Source organism: Ranitomeya variabilis, chromosome 7, assembly GCF_051348905.1.
Source record: "Ranitomeya variabilis isolate aRanVar5 chromosome 7, aRanVar5.hap1, whole genome shotgun sequence".
NCBI lineage: Eukaryota > Metazoa > Chordata > Amphibia > Anura > Dendrobatidae > Ranitomeya > Ranitomeya variabilis.
The window spans coordinates 68,063,069-68,088,286 of NC_135238.1; the positions used below are offsets into that span (position 1 = coordinate 68,063,069).

The 25,218-nt window shown below is 42.3% G+C and overlaps 1 protein-coding gene across 3 annotated transcripts in view; it reads right to left on the reverse strand.

Annotated features, from left to right (window-relative positions):
- ABAT (4-aminobutyrate aminotransferase) overlaps positions 1 to 25,218 on the reverse strand; it is a 122,081-nt gene that overhangs the window by 82,884 nt on the left and 13,979 nt on the right. Inside the window, exon 1 of one of the 3 annotated variants that reach the window (XM_077275247.1) lies at positions 19,673 to 19,712. The exons of the other annotated variants lie outside the window; for them this stretch is intronic. The gene's annotated coding sequence lies outside the window, so the exon portion shown is untranslated. Of the gene's footprint in view, positions 1 to 19,672; positions 19,713 to 25,218 lie in introns of those variants that run through there. 3 annotated transcript variants of the gene reach the window in all.

Here is a 25,218-nt window from a genome sequence, read left to right on the forward strand (position 1 = left end):
GTCTCCCGGCTGTTAGACAGCTGCAACACATGTGGAAGGATTGCCTAACAGACATCCTCTGCATGTGTTGCGGCTGCCAAACAGCCGCGGGGACTGGAACATATTTTTCGAGCACGCCCAAGTCACTTTGTTAGCACCCGAGCATGCGGAGAAGAAAACCTTACCCCACATGTATGCTCATCAGTAATAACTAACAAATCATACTCTTGGTTTTTCCCTCGGGCTGTTTGATGGCAGAAGATTGAGAAAATTCCATAATTACCCCCATCAGAGAAAAACTTGCAAGACTCTGGCCAAACTCACATGACAAAAACTGACACTGATGAATCGTGGACCATCGTTTCCTTACAAAACATGTGAAAGAGGCCCAACTGGGCTGCTTGCTGTGGTTTTGATAAAATCCCATCTTACTCTGCTGCAGATCTAGCTGTTCTCTGAATGCTGAGCTCTGTATAACCCCGCCAACACTGATTGGCAGCAGAAAGCAGCCAATCAGTGGTGGGGGTGGAGTTATACAGAGGCAGCAGGTTTACTAGACCTCTAGCGGAAATACCCTGCTGATAAAACAGTGATTTTATCACAACCATAGAAAGCAGCCCAGTAAGTGACACATCACAGGAATCAGGAACTCTACCTCTACATCATTCAGATCTCAGATTAAGTGGTTAAAACCTGGTGACCGATTCCCTTTAAGTAAAATGTAATTGTAGCAAAGCTTAGAAGAGGTTGTGTAACTGGCTGGAAGATGAGCAATGACAGCAGCAGACCCGGCATTGGGCAAGGAAGTCGATTAAGATTCATCATCAGTACTGGGCAGGAATCCTGTAGTGCAACATTATCTTCATGGCAGCAGCTTTCCCTCTGGCCGGTCTTCAGGGAAAACGGCCTTTTAGTATTCAGAACCAATAGTCCGTTCAAGTCTATTTAACCCGGAACCGCAAAACGCTCCACAACTGTGCGGCAAGTATTGGAAAGCATTCCGGTCCGGCGTCTGTAACCAATGTAAGACGCAATATTTGAACGAGGATTAATTTTGCTTGTCGATGGTTAAATATATTTGATGAGAGAATGCACCTCAAGGGTTAAGCTCAAAGAGACAAAGGTAAGAATAGAGAAAGCAAACAGCATAATTACTGTATACCAATGTGTGATCCTATTTGCACTGCAGATTACATTTTGTATCCACAATTGGCCAATATAAGCTTGAGAGGACGTCCTAGTGCAGAGAGTGGGAGCACCAGGTCCGAGAAAAAAAAAAAAAATTATATATATATATATATATATATATATATATATATATATATATACACATATATATATATATATATATATATATATATATATATATACACTCACCGGCCACTTTATTAGGTACACCTGTCCAACTTCTTGTTAACACTTAATTTCTAATCAGCCAATCACATGGCGGCAACTCAGTGCATTTAGGCATGTAGACATGGTCAAGACAATCTCCTGCAGTTCAAACCGAGCATCAGTATGGGGAAGAAAGGTGATTTGAGTGCCTTTGAACGTGGCATGGTTGTTGGTGCCAGAAGGGCTGGTCTGAGTATTTCAGAAACTGCTGATCTACTGGGATTTTCACGCACAACCATCTCTAGGGTTTACAGAGAATGGTCCGAAAAAGAAAAAAAATCCAGTGAGCGGCAGTTCTGTGGGCGGAAATGCCTTGTTGATGCCAGAGGTCAGAGGAGAATGGGCAGACTGGTTCGAGCTGATAGAAAGGCAACAGTGACTCAAATCGCCACCCGTTACAACCAAGGTAGGCCTAAGAGCATCTCTGAACGCACAGTGCGTCGAACTTTGAGGCAGATGGGCTACAGCAGCAGAAGACCACACCGGGTACCACTCCTCTCAGCTAAGAACAGAAAACTGAGGCTACAATTTGTACAAGCTCATCGAAATTGGACAGTAGAAGATTGGAAAAACGTTGCTTGGTCTGATGAGTCTCGATTTCTGCTGCGACATTCGGATGGTAGGGTCAGAATTTGGCGTAAACAACATGAAAGCATGGATCCATCCTGCCTTGTATGGAGCATCTTTAGGATGTGCAGCCGACAAATCTGCGGCAACTGTGTGATGCCATCATGTCAATATGGACCAAAATCTCTGAGGAACGCTTCCAGCACCTTGTTGAATCTATGCCACGAAGAATTGAGGCAGTTCTGAAGGCAAAAGGGGGTCCAACCCGTTACTAGCATGGTGTACCTAATAAAGTGGCCGGTGAGTGTGTATATATATATGTATATATATATATATATATATATATATATATATATATATATATATATATATATATATATATACACACAAACACACACACACACACACAGTACAGGCCAAAAGTTTGGACACACCTCATTTAAAGATTTTTCTGTATTTTCATGACTATGAAAATTGTAAATTCACACTGAAGGCATCAAAACTATGAATTAACACATGTGGAATTATATACTATAAAGTGTGAAACAACTGAAATTATCTCTTATATTCTAGGTTCTTCAAAGTAGCCACCTTTTGCTTTGATGACTGCTTTGCACACTCTTGGCATTCTCTTGATGAGCTTCAAGAGGCAGTCTCCGGGAATGGTCTTCCAACAATCTTGAACAACAAGGAGTTCCCAGAGATGCTTAGCACTTGTTGGCCCTTTTGCCTTCTTTCTTCGGTCCAGCTCACCCCAAACCATCTCGATTGGGTTCAGGTCTGGTGAGTGTGAAGGCCAGGTCATCTGGCGTAGCACCCCATCACTCTCCTTCTTGGTCAAATAGCCCTTACACAGCCTGGAGGTGTGTTTGGGGTCATTGTCCTGTTGAAAAATAAATGATGGTCCAACTAAATGCAAACCGGATGGAATAGCATGCCGCTTCAAGATGATGGGTAGCCATGCTGGTTCAGTATGCCTTCAATTTTGAATAAATCCCCAACAGTGTCACCAGCAAAGCACCCCCACACCATCACACATCCTCCTCCATGCTTCACGGTGGGAACCAGGCATGTAGAGTCCATCCGTTCACCTTTTCTGCGTCGCACAAAGACACAGTGGTTGGAACCAAAGATCTCAAATTTGGACTCATCAGACCAAAGCACAGATTTCCACTGGTCTAATGTCCATTCCTTGTGTTCTTTAGCCCAAACAAGTCTCTTCTGCTTGTTGCCTGTGCTTAGCAGTGGTTTCCTAGCAGCTATTTTACCAGGAAGGCCTGCTGCACAAAGTCTCCTCTTAACAGTAGTTGTAGAGATGTGTCTGCTGCTAGAACTCTGTGTGGCATTGACCTGGTCTCTAATCTGAGCTGCTGTTAACCTGCGATTTCTGAGGCTGGTGACTCGGATAAACTTATCCTCAGAAGCAGAGGTGACTCTTGGTCTTCCTTTCCTGGGGCGGTCCTCATGTGAGCCAGTTCCTTTGTAGTGCTTGATGGTTTTTGCAACTGCACTTGGGGACACTTTCAAAGTTTTCCCAATTTTTCGGACTGACTGACCTTCATTTCTTAAAGTAATGATGGCCACTCGTTTTTCTTTACTTCGCTGCTTTTTTCTTGCCATAATACAAATTCTAACAGTCTATTCAGTAGGACTATCAGCTGTGTATCCACCAGACTTCTGCTCAACACAACTGATGTTCCCAACCCCATTTATAGTACTGACCACAAGAACGAGAAGTATAAAGGAATATGGTACCTATAGTGGGGTAAAGGTGAAGAGGCGGAGGGAAGATGCCATGTCCAGGACAATTACAGACGTTTTCACACACAAAAAATAAAAATAAATCACACTTTGTCAAAGAAAGAATCACTTTGAAATGTAGGAGTTTTTTGCCCTTTTAACCAGTAAATTTTTCTCTTTTCATTGCTCTATGTAGAAACAGGAAGTCTCTTTTCCTTGCAAAAATCATTCCCTTCTTCAACTCCTGACCCAGCTGCTCCCTCCTCTCCCTGCCATTGACTTTGGCAGTGACTCATGACTCACAGGGAAAATTGACCTCCTGCTTCTACATAGAGCTTAGAAGGATTCAGCCAGTCAGTTTTTAAAGGGTATATCTGGGACTTCATAAAAAAAAAAAAAAACATACTCAAGCACTAACAGGTAATTGCAACTTACCTGCCTGTCACAGACCGCTCCTTCTGGGGATTCAGCTGCCTCTACAGAGCCTAAGCTTTGCTTCTGCTCCACTCTGTTTTCGGAGTCATTCCCATTGACAGCCGAATCCCCGCTGCCTAACGGTGGCAGCCGACTGTCAATCAGAATGATGTCAGAAGTGCTGCCCAGTCACGTCAGCAGAGGCAGCTGAATCCCTGGCAGGAGCGGTCTGTGACGGCTCTGTGCCAGCGAAGAACGGCACCGTGCACAACAGGCCGTTCTATTATAAAGTCCCTGAATGCAGAGTGGAGGGGACACAGCGGCGCGTATAGTGGGTGCCCTCACACGTCATATAGCCACTGACTCACATCTGACATGAAGCTGGGGCTATACTCGCAGAGTCGGTGCGCATGCCTGCGGAGCGGATGGACAATGAACACGCATGGGATTTTCTAGGTGGTTGCCGACGTCGGGCCAATCATGGCAATCGATCACAATCCTGAGGGTGTACGTAATTTGAACAGGACACTGACTGATCTATGACAAACGACAGAATACTGCACCCCTATGAGTGAAGCAGAAGGTATCCCCTAATGATATAGTGTTTCACATAATACTGGGAGCTTTTCTTTGAGAAAACCATGTTAGTGGTGCACATCACACATCACATCACTAACACACTGGGGGCAGTTTAATAGCTATCAACGAGGTGACCGCTTCCTTTAATCACGTGAGGTCAGTGTTTAATGCACAGACTCATCACACACCTCAAGATCTACAGATCTACTGAATCCACAACGGAGCTCACAATCTGCGCTCCCATCTCAGACACATTTAATAATAAGCCGACTATACTGGTTCCATGTTTATCTTGGAGTAGGGAAAGAGATCAAACATTCAAACCAGAGACCTAAAATAAAGGGTCAGCCAAAAATAAGACCGGCCCAGGAAGGACATTGACTCCTGCCTTCTCAGCAAGGTTTGTACAAGACTGGCAATTTATTCTCTAACCTGTCAATATCATTTAATATACAAATTCGCCTCCCGTCTGTCCTAAGAACTGAAAAATAGCAAAGGGGCCCCTTGGAAGAAGCACCGGCAAAGCGCGCGCCGGGCGTCAGGTTGTTGGACAATATTCTCCCTCTGCTGTCATTTGTGAACTGTGAGGGCGATTCATCAAGATCGGTGATTTTCGCACCGTATTGATGAGGGGGCGTTTTTTTTTTAGTAAAAGCCTCTTAATGAAAAAGTGAAGTCACACAGTGGTGTGCCTCGTCCCTGCTGAACTAAGATTTGTGGCCTAGCGAACGCTGACGATCATCATGAATTTGACAAGTGGGGGCTTGTCTTGCCCTGCCCCTGTGGACATGCCTAAAGTCGCCTATTTTTATGCAATCTCACGTTTGTGAGTAAAATAGGCAACTGTTCAAAGCTTTTTTCGCTGTAACTTTTTTTTTTTTGCATAAAAGCTTTGATGAATCGCCCTTTATGTATTTATATATTGGGTGTACTTGACCCATAGTTTAGTAGATATTCTACATTTCTATATGATATTTTGTATTTTATCATTTGGTCTTATTGGGCGTGAGACTTTCTAAACTAGAACTGCACAACAAAGCCCACGATGTAGTGCGGCCCACAGACCTGTCCGAGAGACACAGCTTCCTTCTTCCAATATTCAGATTTTTTCAGACAGGGGCTGTGAGGAGGTATATTATGGAGAGGGGCAGTGTGGGGGATATATTATGGACAGGGGCTGTGTGGGGAGAATATTATGGAGAGGGGCTGTGAGGATGGTTTATTATGGAGAAGGGCAGTGTGAGAGGTATATTAAGGAGAGGGCTGTGTAGGGTTATATTATGGAGAGGGGCTGCATAGGGGTATATTATGGAGAGGGGCAGTATGGGAGAGTATATTATGGAGAGGGGCAGTGTGGGGAGTGTATTATGGACAGGCTGTGTGGGGAGAATATTATGGAGAGGGGCTGTGAGGGTGGCTTATTATGGGGAAGGGCAGTGTGGGGGGTATATTAATGAGAGGGGCTGTGTAGGGTTATATTAAGGACAGGGGCTGTGTAGGGTTATATTATAGAGAGGGGCTGTGTAGCGGTATATTATGGAGAGGGTCAGTAAGGGAGCGCATATTAGAGAGAGACAGTATGGGGGGATATTTTCTGCAGGAAGAACAAAGAGGGGCAATTATTTATTCAGGGGCGCAACATAGGAGATATTTATATTTATTGGGCAGTATAATGATACTTTTATTTTTAAAAGCACTGTGTTGGGCAGCGCTGCTGAAGACAGAAGAGGGAAGTCTACAGAGACTAGCTTTTGGAATGAAATCTCATCATTGCGTCTGGACGACATTGAAAACAAAAGAAGAATGACTTCAACCAAAACAGATGTCACCTATAAGGTACCTGGAAGCAAATATGTGATACTGCCTGCTTCTCATCAGTACTGTGCTTCCTGTATTACGAGGAGGCTTTGGCGAGTTTCAGCTTCAACAACTCAGTTCAACTTAGCGTGTTATCACACTGATTTTGTTTTAGCAGAAACCCAAAATCCTTCTGAAATACTTAAAACTTGGTTCTGGTGATATATTAGTGTACTAACAGTTGTTCTGGTGATGTATTCATGCAATTACCCCTTGGGACTGGTTCAGTATGGCAATGTGGCCTTTGGACCAAACAAAATGTTGTGCACCCTCGGCCCTAGCACAATTTTACCAGATGTTTGGAGTATGCTTGAAATATAAGTCTTACTCCAAAAATAATTCCTAGTTAGGGTGCAGTCAAGGCCAGGGGTTATGGGGAGTGGGGTTGGGGGTGACTGGGCAATTGTCCAGGGCTGCCCACACTCTGTATAATATATATACACACACATGCATACATACAAGTATATACCGTGTTTATCTCAATACACTCTTGACTGCAAAGTGTGAACTTATACATGAGGTTATTTTCCTATCCTTTCCTAGGCCTGGTCAGTGTTACATGGAGGAGGCAGAAACAATCCATTGTGACGGCAGCTGTAGGATTATATAATGCCCCCTCTCTACTCATCATTATCCTAAGAATCACTACCATTCTTCTGCCTCCACAGTCACATTAGAGTCTACTTAGACGAGATCTGAAGGAAACGACTGTCAGCTTCATCAAAGCCGTCACAGCGATTTCAAGCAAGATGTTCTTCACGAAGCCATCATGAGCGAAAATAACACCGTTTACCAGTCCCCATGGTTATACTTTGTGTTCTGCTACTAGGACACGAACCATGGCTTTTTTTTTCAGAAGTAAAGCTTACAAAAGTCTAGCTATGAACTACTGGCCCTCAGCGAAAAGTGTAGCAGTAATGTACAATTAGTGTATTATGCCCAGAAGGCACCTAACCGCTGTAACCGAGGAATAAGTACAGTATACGGACCACAGGCCACTCTCGGATTGGGAGCCTCAAGGCCAGTCCGAACATTACAGTCCAAGATCGAGACGATTTGCAGTTGTTTGACTGAGCCTAAGGAGTTGTCTAGGACTGGTAACACCATTAACCCCTTCCTGCAATGGGCAATTACATTTTTCCACTTTCGCCCACACCGTTCCCTGATAACATACAAGTGCTTCTCGCTAAATTAGAGCATCATCAAAACGGTAATTTATTTCAGTTCTTCAATACAAAAAGTGCTCCCCCATCCCCCTCCGTAGACTATAATGGGCTGTGTCACAATGAGCCAGTAGTCCGTCTTGTCTGAGCAACAGTTTTGAACGATTTTTTTTTTCATAGTGGATGATAATTTCAGGAAACGGGGAGGAGAAGCAGCATCTGATAAGGGGTAAGAAAACGAATTTCCCTGATAGGATACACTACAAAGTTGCTTATACAGGTCCTTCTCAAAAAATTAGCATATAGTGTTAAATTTCATTATTTACCATAATGTAATGATTACAATTAAACTTTCATATATTATAGATTCATTATCCACCAACTGAAATTTGTCAGGTCTTTTATTGTTTTAATACTGATGATTTTGGCCTACAACTCCTGATAACCCAAAAAACCTGTCTCAATAAATTAGCATATTTCAACCGTCCAATCAAATAAAAGTGTTTTTTAATAACAAACAAAAAAAACATCAAATAATAATGTTCAGTTATGCACTCAATACTTGGTCGGGAATCCTTTGGCAGCAATGACTGCTTCAATGCGGCGTGGCATGGAGGCAATCAGCCTGTGACACTGCTGAGATGTTATGGAGGCCCAGGATGCTTCAATAGCGGCCTTAAGCTCATCCAGAGTGTTGGGTCTTGCGTCTCTCAACTTTCTCTTCACAATACCCCACAGATTCTCTATGGGGTTCAGGTCAGGAGAGTTGGCAGGCCAATTGAGCACAGTAATACCATGGTCAGTAAACCATTTACCAGTGGTTTTGGCACTGTGAGCAGGTGCCAGGAAGCATGAAGTGCTCCAAAATCTCCTGATAGCTAGCTGCATTGACCCTGCCCTTGATGAAACACAGTGGACCAACACCAGCAGCTGACATGGCACCCCACACCATCACTGACTGGGTACTTGACACTGGACTTCAGGCATTTTGGCATTTCCTTCTCCTCAGTCTTCCTCCAGACTCTGGCACCTTGATTTCCGAATGACATGCAAAATTTGCTTTCATCAGAAAAAAGTACTTGGGACCACTTAGCAACAGTCCAGTGCTGCTTCTCTGTAGCCCAGGTCAGGCGCTTCTGCCGCTGTTTATGGTTCAAAAGTGGCTTTACCTGGGGAATGCGGCACCTGTAGCCCATTTCCTGCACACGCCTGTGCACGGTGGCTCTGGATGTTTCCACACCAGACTCAGTCCACTGCTTCCTCAGGTTCCCCAAGGTCTGGAATCGGTCCTTCTCCACAATCTTCCTCAGGGTCCGGTCACCTCTTCTCGTTGTACAGCGTTTTCTGCCACATTGTTTCCTTCCAACAGACTTACCATTGAGGTGCCTTGATACAGCACTCTGGGAACAGCCTATTTGTTGAGAAATTTCTTTCTGGGTCTTACCCTCTTGCTTGAGGGTGTCAATGATGGCCTTCTTGACATCTGTCAGGTCGCTAGTCTTACCCATGATGGGGGTTTTGAGTAATGAACCAGGCAGGGAGTTTTTAAAAGCCTCAGGTATCTTTTGCATGTGTTTAGAGTTAATTAGTTGATTCAGAAGATTAGGGTAATAGGTCGTTTAGAGAACCTTTTCTTGATATGCTAATTTATTGAGACAGGTTTTTTGGGTTATCAGGAGTTGTAGGCCAAAATCATCAGTATTAAAACAATAAAAGACCTGACAAATTTCAGTTGGTGGATAATGAATCTATAATATATGAAAGTTTAATTGTAATCATTACATTATGGTAAATAATGAAATTTAACACTATATGCTAATTTTTTGAGAAGGACCTGTATTTGCCAGTACTATTGATTTATGAAAGGTTTGTTGAAAGCACAGTTGTGGTTTAATTTTTCTCTTTATGACAGATTATAAATAGATAAGTGCTGTATAACATGGAATTAGCTCGGATATGTAAAATTATTGCATGATGCTAAAAGAAAGAATAAACGGGAAAAAAAAAACAACAACGACAAGTATATCAGAGAGCAGAAGTCACTTGATAAAAAGGTTACTTTTAAGACTGCATAAAGCTTTCATACTTTACTGTGAGAGACAACTTTTATTAACAACACAGGAAAATTAAACAGCAATTAACGCGGCATTATGAATTACCAGTCACGGGGAAGAAACAAAGAAAAAGGAACATGCTATACATGGGGATCAGCAAGAATTAATATAATACAAAGTTTTCTTGGTACAAACCGCGACATAACGCCCTGACCTCTCTTCTGACCACCCCCTTGCATCTAGGAAGCTAAGCTATGTTTAAGTTTTTTGACAACCTCATTGGGTGGGCTCATGTATCTATGCGATTCCTAGGGAGATTTATTTCCCATGTATTTGACATGGATCTCTTTACTGGATACTTTCGGCCAACTGCTCAGCTCTTTGCCATGTTTGATCTAGCAGCAACTTTTGCACACATTTGGATTGTGACTCAGAGCAGGCGCCAGCAAGCCTCCTGCACTGCCTGTCAGATCGCCGATCTGACACAGTGCACTGCAAAGTGTCAGATCAGCGATCTGACAATATATAGTCATGTGCCCCAGGGAAAAAGTCAACAAGTAAAAAAATATATATATATTTACATGTGTAAAAAAAAAAAAAAAATCCTGAATAAAGAAAAAAAATATTGTTCCAATAAATACATTTCTTTATCTAAATAAAAAAAAAAACAAACAATAAAAGTATACATATTTAGTATCGCCGCGTCCGTAACGACCCGACCTATAAAACTGTCCCACTAGATAACCCCTTCAGTGAACACCGTAAAAAAAGAAAAAAAAAAGGCAAAAAACGCTTTATTATCATACCGCCAAACAAAATGTGGAATAACACGTGATCAAAAAGAGGGATATAAAAAAATTTGTACGGATGAAAACGATATCTTGTCCCGCAAAAAACGAGCCGCCATACAGAGTCATCAGCGAAAAAATAAAAAAGTTATAGTCCTCAGAATAACGCGATGCAAAAATAATTATTTTTTTATATAAAATAGTTTTTATCGTAAAAAAGCGCCAAAACATTAAAAAAAATGATATAAATGAGGTATCGCTGTAATCGTACTGACCCGAAGAATAAAACTGCTTTATCAATTTTACCAAACGTGGAACGGTATAAACGCCTCCCCCAAAAGAAATTCATGAATTGCTGGTTTTTGGTCATTCTGCCTCACAAAAATCGGAATAGAAAGCGATCAAAAAATGTCACGTGCATGAAAATAGTACCAGCAAAAAAGTCAACTCGTCCCGCAAAAAACAAGATCTCACATGACTCTATGGACCAAAATATGGAAAAATTATAGCTCTCAAAATGTGGAGACACAAAAACTATTTTTTTGCAATAAAAAGCGTCTTTTAGTGTGTGACAGCTGCCAATCATAAAAATCCGCTATAAAAGTAAATCAAACCCCCCTTCATCACCCCCTTAGTTAGGGAAAAATAATAAAATTAAAAAAAGGTATTTATTTCCATTTTCCCAATAGGGTTAGGTTTGGGGGCTAAAGTTAGGGATGGGGCTAAAGTTAGGATTAAGGTTTGGATTACATTTATGGTTGCGATTAGGGTTAGGGGTGTGTCAGGGTTAGGGGTGTAGTTAGGGTTATGGATGGGATTAGGGTTAGGGGTGTGTTGGAGTTAGGGCGTGGTTAGGGTTGGGATTAGGGTTAGGGGTGTGTTTGGGTTAGGGTTTCAGCTAGAATTGGGGGTTTCCACTGTTTAGGCACATCAGGGGTCTCCAAGCGCGACATGGCGTCCGATCTCAATTCCAGCCAATTTTGCATTTAAAACTCAAATGGTGCTCCTTCCCTTCCCGAGCTCTGCCGTGCGCCCAAACAGTGATTTACCCCCACATATGGGGTATCGGCGTACTCAGGACAAATTGCACAACAACTTTTGGGGTCCAATTTCTCCTGTTACCCTTGGTAATATAAAACAAATTGGAGCTGAAGTAAATTTTTTGTGAAGAAAAGTTAAATGTTCATTTTTTGTTAAACATTTCAAAAATTCCTGTGAAACACCTGAAGGGTTAATAAACTTCTTGAATGTGGTTTTGAGCACCTTGAGATGTGCAGTTTTTAGATTGGTGTCACACTTGGGTATTTTCTGTTATATAGACCCCTCAAAGTGATTTCAAATGTGATGTGGTCCCTAAAAAAAAAAAAAAAAATGGAAAAACTGGTGTTGTAAAAATGAGAAATTGCTTGTCAACTTTTAACCCTTATAACTCCCTAACAAAAAAAAAAAATTTGTTCCAAAATTGTGTTGATGTAAAGTAGACATGTGGGAAATGTTCCTTATTAAGTATTTTGAGTGACATATCTCTGTGAATTTTTATGCCCTTAAATCAAAGTTGGAAAATTGCAAAATATTCAAAATTTTCGCCAAATTTCCGCTTTTTTCACAAATAAACGCAAGTAATAGCAAAGAAATTTTACCACTATCATGAAGTACAATATGTCACGAGAAAACAATGTCGGAATCATCAGGATCCGTTGAAGCGTTCCAGAGTTATAACCTCATAAAGGGACAGTGGTCAGAATTGTAAAAATTGGCCCGGTCATTAACGTGCAAACCACCCTTGGGAGTAAAGGGGTTAAAGCTGCACAAAGAATCCATGTCAGATATTCTCCTGAATTTTGAAGAAGTAATGATTTCTAAGAAGCACAATGCAGACACACCCATGTAGGATCTGTGCACATTCTGTTACGTGCCAAGGACATGGTGTGGAAGACGGTGCCAGCCATCCCTGGGTAATCCCTTTCATGCTGCCTTCTAATATAAAGCAAAGGAAAATCTTTTAACAACTTCACACATTCAGGAGAACAATCTGCAGTTCCCAGAATCTGTAACAGATTGGTGGGGATAGCCTTGAATATTTACACAGCATTTAACATGTCAGCACACTCTCAAGTAAACACAGTCTGTGTATAGCCAAGGGATATTGCCGAGGAGTAAATTAATTACTTAGGGATTATTAGATAATTCAACTGCATGGTAAATGCAACATACACTTTGGAAACTTTCCAGAGAAGAACTGGGAGAGCAGTCTATATACCTGTATTGACACTGCTCAAAAAATAAAGGGAACACTTAAACAACACAATGTAAATCCAAGTCAATCACAATTCTGGAAATTCAACTCCGATTGTGTATCAATTTCTCCTGCTGTTGTGGAAAGCAGGTAGAAATGATAGGCAATTAGCAAGACAACCCCTATATAAAGGAGTGGTTCTGCAGGGGTAACCACAGACCATTTTTCTTTTCTCAACCTTTTTGGCTGTTTTGGTCACTTTTGCAATTTGGAACTGCTCTCACCCCTAGAAGTACAGTAGAGTAGCATGAGGCGGTGTCTACAACCTACAGAAGTTGCTCAGGTAGTGCAGCTCATCCAGGATGGCACATCAATGCGAGCTGTGGCAAGAAGGGTAGCTGTGTCTGTCAGCAGTGTTTAGAGCATGTGGCAGATACAAAGAGACCAGCCAGTACACCAGGAGACATGGAGTGAGCCGTAGTATGGCAACAATCCAGCAGCAGGACCACTACCTCCTGCATTGTGCAAGGAGGAACAGTGTGAGAGCCCTGTAGAATGACCTCCAGCAGGCCACTAACATCCATGGTGGATACAAAAACCCCAATAACAAAATATGCATGTCCAAAGGACAGCAAAATAAAACAAAAACCCGCTCAAAAAGTAAGCTATAATTTTCAGGAGGAAAAAGAGCAAACAGGTGTACTAAAAATAGAAAAATTTTTATTATAATAAGTCACCAAAGTACATATTACAAATCATCACAAATAATTTTTGCAGGAAAAACGACACCAAGGGCGTCACAGTATCTCAGTATTTGGTCAATTATTGCTGAAAAAGCCAATATATTTCTCAAATAAAGTGCACAGTGCAATGTCATCATTACATATATGGGGCATCTTCATAGACCCATAGTAAAAGTGCTAGCAACAGCTAAATCATATTAGGGATGAGATGCTCACCTAAGATTTCTCAAATAAAGTGCACAGTGCAATATCAGCATTACATGTATACGGCATCTTCATAAACCCATAGTAAAAAGTGCTAGCAACAGCTATATCATGTTGGGGATGAGGTGCTCACCTAAGACCAAGAAGCAGAGATACCGGACCGGGTGTGGATGCCCCCCGACGCGCGTTTCGCGGGTAACAAAGCCCGCTTTTTCAAGAGGATGTAGTGTTTGCTCAGCCAGGACCTTTTATGATCCTTTGAACCGGCATGTGATGTCCGGCCGGCCAATCGCAGTGAGCGTAGCGGCGCATGCGCACTGTAGATCCAAAGCTCTCAGCAGATGGAGCAGGGCGTCATCGTCATTACGCACGAGAGGGGAGGAGGAGCAGTCCCCGCTCGTACGGAAGAGGATAAAGACGCACCGCTACATAGCCAGGAGCCAGGATCACAGAGCGCACGCGCACCCCCACTGTGTCACCAATGAATAACATGAAAGCATGCAGTGTGTAAGTACCACTATGTGCACCGAACAAAAGTGCGTATAAACAGGGACATATATGACTCAGACCAAAAAAATATATACACAAAAAACGTATATGGCGGTTCAATTCTAGAAAAGGTCTTGAATAAAGTACAGTCCCACATCTTTGTGTGTATAATACACTTGCAAGCATAGATGGTTCCAACATTGGCAGATAAAGAAGATGGCGAGGAGTCAGTTGAAAGTTCCTGCTTTGAACAACAAATAAAAGAAAACACAAATGAATACAACATATAAAAAATATAATCAAATAAAAATTAATAAAAACACACCCAGATCCCGGGAGATAAGAATAGGAATCATATCTTCAAGATAAAGGTGGGGTGGAACCACCAGGAATAGGCACATTCAGAGAAAAGAAGAGAAAGAGAGGGACTCATTTAGTCCTCTGGGGGTCATGGTGCCCAAGACCACAATCCACCTAGCCTCCACCTGTGCAAGAATTTTTTTATAATCACCCCCTCGGATTCCCAAGTGTATCATGTCGATACCCCGCACCATAAATGATGCAGGGTCCGCTCTATGAAATTGCCTAAAATGGCGTGGGATAGTTTTAAGAAGGGAAAGGTCGGTCACTGTCCTTGCTGCACAAATGTCCCGTACATGTTCACGTACTCGTTTTCTCAGTTCCCTAGATGTTAAGCCGACATAAATCTTTGAACAGCCACAAGTGGCATAGTAGATGACGTTGGTACTTCCACATGAGATACGATGTCTAATATCGAATTGTTTTGTACCGTCGGATGTACTGAACGTATTGCAGCGCAGGACATTTGCGCACGCAAGGCAGTGACCGCAGGGTATGGATCCCACACTTGGTCTTGTAGCTCCAAAGGGGCTCACATAGGATGGAACATAATGGCTCTTGGCTAAGAGGTCTTTTAAATTCTTTGATCTTTTTGCTGTCATAGATGGTCCTGCCCCCAGGGTAGCTCCTAAAGAGGGCTCAGCATTTAAAATAAGCCAGTGTCTTTTTAGTATGTTACGCATCTCCCCCCATTCATGATTGAATGTCGATATAAATCTTATGGGGCCATCGTAACTTGCCCTTTTCTTGGTCCTGGAAGGTTGTAACAGATCACCTCGTGAGGTGGATCTAGCACGTTGGTAACCGCGTTTAATGCATCTATTAGAGTAGCCGCGAGCAGAGAACCGTAGCCTAAGATCGGCAGCCTGATTTTCAAATTTCGCATCCATGGTGTGCTCAAACTGTGCAGAGAGATTGGCAGATTCGACATTGGTGCCCTGTGCGCTTCAAGGAGGAGAGCTGGATCACATGTGACAGATTTGACAGAGTCTGGAGATGAAGTGGAGAACATTCTGCTGCCTGGATCATCTTCCAGCATGACCGGATTTGCAGTGGGTCAATAATTGTGCGGGGAGGCATTTCTTTGGGTCACACAGCCCTCCATGTGCTAGCCAGAGGTACCCTGACTGCTATTAGGTACCGAGATGAGATCCTCAGACCCATTGTGAGACCATATGCAGGTGCAATGGACACTGGGTTCGTTCTGATGCATGACAATGCTAGGCTTCATGTGGCTGAAGTGTGACAGCAGTTTTTGCATGATGAAGGCATTGATGCTATAAACTGGCCTGCCTGTTCCCCAGACCTGAATTCAATAGAGCACATCATGTCTGGGTCCGTCCACCAACGCCACACTGAACCACAGACTGTTCAGGATGGATCTGCGAGGAGATCATTCAGGAGAACATTCGTCGCCTCATCATGAGCATGCCCATGCATTGTAGGGAAGTCATACAGGCACGTGGAGGCCACACACACTACCAAGCAGCATTTCCTTGTCTTGAGGAGTTTCAACTCTCTTAGAAGAAAACTAACTGCACACATGAATGGTCTCTTGAAGTATTACTTTTGGCACTACCCAGGATACATGGTGGTGCTCACCTTTTCTTCTCTGAACAATCATTCTTCTAGATATCCCAAACCGGCTGAAGAGGGCTTCTTCAGAGAAAATGCCTCTGCAGGAAGTACAGGGATTGGGCTGCAAAGGACTAGGGTAAAGCAATTTTCTATGATCATGTCCGCTTCAGACTAGTTGGCATATATGAAAGAATAATAGTTGGTGTCTCATTCAGAGAAGCAGAGATCATTCCTTACCTTTAGAGTAAATCGAGCTCCCCACTTTCATCTTCTACTTAGATAAATTTCATAGTGCCGTGAAAATGAACTTGGTGCATCAATACAACCTCTCGAGAATTTATAATCTCGGCTTCAAATCTTGATTCTGGGATCAAAAAGGGGACGAAACCAAAGTTTGGAAAAAGCTTTGGAGCACCGGAAAACTGTAGGTTCCCATCCAAAGACAGAAAAACCGTGATGAATGTGGAGAAATTCCACCTTTTAGGTCCCGTTTTGCCACAAATGTCACCCACCCTTTGCATGGCCGATTGCCAAGTTTTTGCTGGCATGTCAAAAGAAATGTCCAACATGGAACTTGGCCTTCCAGAATTCAGCTGCCTCAGTAATCATATAGTAGGGAAGATGATGTATTAACCCTTGGCACTTATTCGCTCGGCTAAGGCTCCACAGCAACATTTGGTTGCCCGAAAGTCACAATAAAATTGTGCTAACCTAAATAATTTCATCCATTTATCAAAAAAAAAAACAAGTGAACACCTTCATTCATGTTCAATATTTTCTATTGCAGAATTGGGGAATCCATCTACAACTACAGATTTACAGAATTAAAATAAAATGGTGGTCTCGGCCTACCGATGCTTCCACAAAAGCACAACAGGACGCTAATCTCAAGTGTTGCCCCCGGCTGATTGAACACGTGAGGACAGCTTTACATGGAAACAAGGAGCACGTTAGGGATAACGGGGGGTTTCTTATTTTTTTATTACTATTTTTCAGTAGTTGTCACGGAAACAGAGAGATTGGTGGGTGGGAATGTAGAGAGAGCAAATCACCGTGACAGCTTTTCAGATGAGCTATTACACAGTTCCCATAGTAACCATTTGGGAAAATCTCGACGGAAATCTGTAATTACTGGGAGGATGAATTGAAGTTCCCCAGTTCAGTAATCAGCACATTGCAGTGATTCCAACGTCCCGAGATCCCCAGGAAAACAATGCCGTAACATGGGGAATACGATCATCCATTTTTGTTTTTTTGTGTCTTTTTTAGTAAGATTCAGCTGAAAAATGCTACAAAGACTGAATATAGTGACCAGCCATGTTAAAACTGCGGTGTGCAGCCCCTTTTGTCACTTTTTTTTTTTTAACCACTTCAGACTTCAAAAGCTTAAAAAAAATAAAATAAAAAAAGGACCTTGGAGTAAAAACGGAGGGAAAAAAAAACAACAAACATGCTACAGAATACAAAATTTGTCAGGTGCGCCGGCATAAAAAAAATATATATATGTATTATATAGATAGATACCGTGAGCACATACCCTTCAATGGAATCTGTCCTAGCCATGGGCAGTGTGGAATTCAGTCAGGCTCCGTCATTACAGAGCGTTAGGTTTCAGAGAAAACCGCTTGACAAACGAGTTGGGCGCAGGGAGGAGTCCGCTGGGAGGCTCCCGTTAGCTTCTGCTCACCCAGTGTCATTGACGGCCTCATACTCTGGAGACTCATCTTCCTGTCCACCTCGTTTTTAAAAATTTTGCCTCCAAAAACACCAAAGGGTTTCAGAATAAAACATAGCTCTCTTTAAAGCACCACTCCAGCGTTTTGTTTTTTTCAGCGCTGAAGTGACGCTTTAAATGTAAGCCCCCTGCCCCCAGTCATATACTCGTCCTCCTGTGTCTTCAGTTTTTTCGGCACCACTCCGTTCCTGCGATGCCAGCTTTTGACTGTCCGGAACTCAGAAGCTACATCACAAGCTCTCAATACAAGTCTGTGAGAGTCAGAATGAGGCTTTCATAGACTTGTATTGAAAAGAGACCTCCGCGCCACTCCATGAAACACTGTAGCTGCCGACAGGTCACTCTTCGCCAGAGTCCGATGCTGGAAAACGATAAAGGGGCCAGCAGGTAAGTATGAGACAGGGCGCAGGGGAATTACATTTAAAGCACCACTCCAAAGGTGCAATGAAAAAAAAACAAGCTGGAGTGGCGCTTTTATAAAGCCGTATGGTTACAGGTTTCCTTAACATAAATGGGGAATGTTTGAAAAATTTGAGTAAAGGAAAATCTTTGCTGCTTGGTCTAAACTGTCTAAGTAAAAAATAAGTATTACATTTTGAAAGTTGGCTTCTTGACTTTTGACTACAAGACCACCCTTCTTTTCTTTATCTCTGGCAGTTCAACATCATCATACGGACAATTGGGCTCACTCTGATTTTGATTGAGCTGAAAGACAGTTTATATTGCTGAGGATTACAGCTAAACACCCGTTATGGAGAATGAAGGCTTCTGGCTCGGAGATAGGTGACTGCTTCTCCCTTAGAATGGGGTACATAGCTCTTTGTATGCCCACCAGAACACAGTCGGGGCTGCACCGGGTGCAGTCACAAATCAACACCGCAGGGTTTAGATTAGTAAAGGCTCCAGCTAATAGAAAAACTTGGACATTAGCCAAAGACAAGTCTTGTAAAGCAGATCAACAAATCTGCCAGTGTTTATGTATAAGAGGAGAACATTGCAAAAATCACTAAACAGATTTTCCGACAGAACACACACAGAAAGAAAAAAAAGAAAAAATAAAACCACAAAAGTAAAAGTTAAGGCAAAACATTGGACAAGATCTACCGGTATGTTGCTGTTCAGGTTCCTATATTTTAGCAACCAATAGATCTCCTTGAGATGAAATTGTCACACATGGGGAAATTGGATTTTTTCCCCCTTATATTTATGGCCTATTCACACAATGTTCACATGGGAGTGCTGTCCCAGTGCGAGCCGCCCTTAAAATCACTGAGCTGATTCACATGTGCGATTTTCCGCATGGATTGTTAGGCTTGGGCAGGGGGGGAATTTTTTAAAAAAATTAATGAGACTCGTACATTCAAGTCTATTGGGGCGTAACCAATATGGAAGCCGTACGGAGCCACAGAGAGCATCAGATTTTTACAGATACATTGCAATTCTGTAACATAGGAAACTATAAATGGTCCTGTATATTAACTGTACACAGACTGTTCAAGTGAGAAGAAAAAAAAAAATCGTCACATTTCTGGATGAAAATCTGAACCGATTTTTCATATGCTCGTGTGAACCTGCCCTATGCGTTACTTTGGTCCGATCTCAGTGGAGTTGTCCCCATTCAAAGTCAATAGGTTCATTGAAAAACGGAAAGCACAAGGACACAGGACTGGTCTAATGATCAAATGGAAAATAGTCTATTTTCCTATTTTCCACCGCTGAAACAAACAGAGTGGCTTTGTCAAAATCAGAACTTCAACAACATGAACATATTGCTATCCTTAGGAGACTCACCAGTAGGACAACACGTGGACAGTGGACCACAGCATCAGATCACTCAGGTTCAGCAATAGAGAAGTCATTTATATGTTGTGTAACGTCAAAAAGTTAAAACATTAATAGGTAAAACATTAATATCCGAGCTACTGGGTGGCCAAGGTCTGCAAATAATAAACCGTACTCAAATGGTGGACCTTGAACGACTTTTACAGGATTGTTCACTGCAAAAAAAATCCTAGTAAGCCATAAATTCCAGAAAACCAGAGATACAGAGAGAAGTGAAGGTACAATCCATGCTCACTACAGAACTTGTACATATCAGGGGAGTCCTAGAGGTTCATAATACTCAGATGCCATCCCAGTGCTGTCCATTCTTAACCATCTAATGGGCAGCAGAAGTAGGGGAAGGTTTTTTTTTTTGCTTACGACAAAGACAGATGACGTACCGATAGTAACAATGGACACATGGACCAAAAATGGATGTTATAAAAAGTGATATATAACGTTTGAATGAAGCCTTATACTATGCGGGGTTTAACTTTTTTCTTTAAATATAAGACCTATTTTTATATACTCTATTAGTACTAGCAGTGGATAGGGAGGAAGCATGTCTTGAACAGCGCTCCCTATTGCGTGGTTAGACAGGGGTGCCCACTGTGTGCAGCCGAGAAGGGGGGCCCAGAACAGAGACCGTGGGATGAGCAGCTACTTTTGCTCTACACATCCCATTTATAGAATGGAGGGGCGCTTTAAACAGGACCCCCATTGATAGGATCGGGACTGTAATGCTTTATTTTCCTGTGCAGGCAAATTGAACACTTACTACATAGATTACCGCTGATCATAGGCGGCCAAGGCATAGAGACACTTTTTCATTCAGTTGCTGTAAAGCAATCCTTTCACAAATACTGGCAAAAAAAGTTTTAAAGTATTTTATTCAAGGCAAAGAAATATAGTTAGTTGGTAAAACATCCAAACAGCAATTTTCAAGGACATTCAGATTTTTTTCACATTATAAGAAAGATCTTGTAACTACACTGAATGCATGTACAGTGGGGAAAATAAGTATTTGATACACTGACGATTTTGCAAATTTTCCCACCTACAAAGAATGGAGAGGTCTGTAATGTCTATCATCGGTACACCAACTGTGAGAGACGAGATTTAAAAATAAAAACAAGAAAATCACACTGTATGAAAATTTGCATGAAATAAGAATTTGCGCTAGCGGTGACGGACCCAGACCGCGTCCGAGGGTCCGTCACAGAATGACGGCACATCGCTAACGTATGACGATTATGACATGAGTTAGTGATGCGCTAAATAATTGCAGTCAATGGGTGCGCTAACGCATTCGTTACATAGCGTTAGTGCCGCTATGTAACGGATGCCGTCAGCGGATTGCCATTAACGCAATGTGAACCCGGCCTTAGTTGTCCTGGCTGTGTGTTTAGGGTCATTGTCATGCTGGAAGACCCATCTTCAATGCTCCTTCTAAGTGAAGGAAGTTATTGGCCAAAATCTCATGATACATGACCCCATCCATCCTGCCTTCAATACAGGGCAGTCATCTGGTCCCATTTGCAGAAGAGAACCCCCAAAGTATGAGGTTTCCCCCACCATGCTTCATGGTTTGGACAGTGTTTTTGGGGTTGTACTCATCCTTCGTCTTCCAAACACGGCAAGTGGAGCTGATACCAAAAAGTTCTATTTTGGTCTAATCTGACCACGTGACCTTCTCACATGCCTCCACAGGATCATCCAGATGGTTATTGGTGAACTTCAAACAGGTCTGGACACGTGCTGCTGTGAGCAGAGGGGCCTTGCGTGCCCTACAGGATTTTAATCCATGACGGCGTAGTGTGTTACTAACGGTAATGTTTGAGACTGTGGTCCCAGCGCTCTTCAGGTTATTGACCAGGTCCTCCCATGTAGCTCTAGACTGAATCCTGACCTTTCTCAGAATGTTTCTTACCCCACGAGGTGAGATCTTGCATGGTGCCTCAAACTGAGGAAGATTGAGAGTCATCTTGTATTTCTTCCATTTTCTTTTTTTTTTTTTAAATCAGATAATTTTTATTAACAATATTCAAATTGACAAGTACACACAATTGTGTCAACAAAGGAGGATAAACATGTTTACAAACATTTTGAAACAATCCCCCAGTTCCCCAGCCTCCATCCCTCCCTTAAAGCCTATAAACAAGAATAGGACAATAGCATACATTGCTTACACAATAAAACAACATCCCACTGGAATCAGTTCCTCTCCATCCAAGGTTTCCAAAGTGTTTCAAAAGTTTTCATACTTTTCCTTTTTTCATAAATACCCTTTTCCATATTAATAACCATATCGGACTGTCTATAAAATTCCTGCAGAGCCGGCGGTACCTCAGTCAACCAGTGCCTGGCAATTAGCTTTCGCACAACATACAATAATCTAGCTATGGCCACTTTATGATGATTTGGAACTCGGATTCCCATTTTCTAATAATTGTGCCAACAGTTTTTGCCTTCTCATCAAGCGGCTTGCCTATTGTCCTAAAAACAGGTTCCACTGATACATGTTAATCAAAGTAGCAGGCCATACGCCCATAAAGGGTCAACATGGACAAGCATAAAGGACACTCCAGAAACACGAATGCCACCCCAGAGGAAGCCCACGCGAAACGCGCGTCGGGGCTGCAATTAGGACATGCATTGGCAGTGACTGATGGGTAAGACCTGTATTCTCTTGATAGAGTGCTCCTCTTGGCTGTGTATGCATTTATGCCCAAATAATAATTGCACTGAGAGCGCTGTTGTGAACTCTATTTTTGGGCTCCCTCTAGTGGTCACAAGCGGTACTGTGTAGTGTTGTCTTTCTGCAGGTTGCAGCATCAGCTGGTTCGTTATCCTTGGTTGGTTTCTTATTCAGCTCACCTGGATACTCAGTTCCTTGCCTGCTAGCAATGTATTCAGTGCTCTTCAGATTCCTTGTGTCTACCTTGCTCCCAGTCTCTCCAAGACAAGCTAAGTTTTTGTTTGATCATTTTTTGATTATCAGTGTTCATTATGTTTTTAGTCCAGCTCGCTAAAATGTGATTTCCTCGCTTGCTGGTTGCTCTAGGGGACTGAGTTTCTCCCCCCACACCGTGAGTTGGTGTGGGGGTTCTTGAAATCTCAGTGTGGATATTTTGTAAGGGTTTTTTACTGACCGCGTAGATTCCCTTTTCTATTTTCTGCTATCTAGTATTAGTGGGCCTCATTTGCTGAATCTGCTTTCACCCCTGTGTATGTGCCTTCCTCTTACCTCACCGTTATTATCTGTTGGGGGCTTCTATATCTTTGGGGATTATTTCTCTGGAGGCAAGAGAGGTCTTTCTTTCTCTCTAGGGGTAGTTAGTTCCTCAGGCTGGCTCGAGACGTCTAGGATTTTTTAGGCACGTTCACCGGCTACTTCTAGTGTGTTTGGATAGGTTCAGATTTGCGGTCAGTCCAGTTTGCCACCTCCCTAGAGCTTGTCCTACGTTTGTTACTTAGCTGGAGTAATTTGTGATCCTCAACCACTAAGGATCATAACAGAGCGCTTAATGATTTTTTTTTCGGCCCTGCATTCGGTCTTGCACTATGCACTTTTACAACATACTTCATATGAAAATATGCTGGGTCATTGTATACATACGTGTGCAGGCTAATCCAATCCTGCTACCTCAATGTTGTTTGTCCTTCACATATGAGCTCCGGATGTACCTTGTCTTGTGTAGGTTGTATATTATTGTATGTTGATGTGTAGAAAATAAAATGATTTGATACATTTTACTCACTTGAGGTTTCGACTATTTACTCTATGAGGTTTTTGTAGGATTCTTGCCTATTGTCCTGTAGCCAATCCCAGCCTTGTGCAGGACTACAATTTTGTCCCTGGTGTCCGTAGGCAGATCTTTGGTCTTGGCCATGGTGGAGAGGTTGGAGTGTGATTGATTGAATGTGTGGACAGGTAGAGTACAAACAGGTGCAATTAATACAGGTAATGAGTGCAGAGTAGGAGGGCTTCTTAAAGAAAAAGTAACAGGTATGCGAGAGCCAGAATTCTCGCTGGTTGGTAGGTGATCAAATACTTATTTCCTGCAATAAAATGCCATTTCATTATTCAAAAATAAAATATTATTTTCTGGTTTTTTTTATTTTTAGATTCTGTTTCTTACAGGTGAAGTGTCGCTATGATAAAAATTACAGACCTCTCCATTCTTTGTAGGTGGGAAAACGTGCAAAATCAGCAGGGTATCATATACATATCTTTCCGACTTCCATTGTGACTGCTGTCAGCCCCATGTCCCACGTTACCCCTTACTCTTAACTAAGGAAAATGTCAGCTCATTCTACCCCTGCCTCTAAGAGATTACATGTGTGTACATGAGAACCCCACAAGTAAATCTTTACTTTTATCAACCAAAACTGCTGCTGCATTGCAAAAAAAGAAAAATCCTTTTACAAAGGATATGCAAATAGTGATGGAAATGCTCTGGGCGGGACAGAGCACTTCCACTGCCTCCCAGCTTCATTCTCATCCTGACTCCAACCTCCAATAGATGATTGACAGAACAGTTTCAGCATGTCAATCGTAAAGTAGGGAGCGGAGCTAGACTAAGACTGGCGCTGAGAGGAAGTGGAAGTGCTCTGTCCCGCCCACATCACTTCCAGCCTCATTTGCAGATCACTTCTAAATGACGTTTCTCTGCAACATAGCAGCTAATTTGTATAATAAAAAAAGGTATGAATTTACTTGGGTTCCTATAATATACACACACACATGTAATCGGTTTCGGAGTAGGGGGGTAGAATGTGCTGACAGATTCCTTTTAAGCCCTACAGGAAATTGAGAAATGCCAAGTTGTTTGGCAGGGGTCCAATCACTTGAGAGCTAAAGGTCATCTGGGATCTTCTTTCATGGTCTTAAAAAAAATAAATAAAAATAAAGCAGTGACCCATTGAGAAGCCAATAACACCCTAAACCTCCATATACTGCTGCTAATTTGGAGCTCTCAGGTTGTGGGTAGAGTTGGGTAATGTGATTTACAGATAGGACACGGCTCTGACCCATTGCAGACGGCTCATGAAGCAAAACAAGTACAGTTCTCATAGATGTTGACGGGACATGACTACAAGCGCCATGCCGATTGACAGCTGGCTTCTTATGCAACTGGGAGCTGGCTGTCAATCAGCATGACATCCGCAGGCATGCTTCGTCAACAGTGCAGAGTGGAAGAGAAGGAGCTACTCTGTCGATGTGATGTGGACAACTCCTAAAACACTAAGTAGGGCCTCTTTGGCTGTTATGACCTGCTGCAAACATGCGATGGTTTATGTGTCTGATTTTGTCAGATTAAACTCACCAATATAAAAGTCTATGAAAAAAAAAAATTTAAATAATATATGCCATCAGCACGCTGTCTGTTTTTCATGGACCGTTTGATAGGAGAATTTTGAGAAAGCAGCATCATTTTTCATCCTAGAAAAACTGATGAAACTCTATCCCAACGCTGATGGTAAAAAACTAACAAACCAACCAAACTCTGATA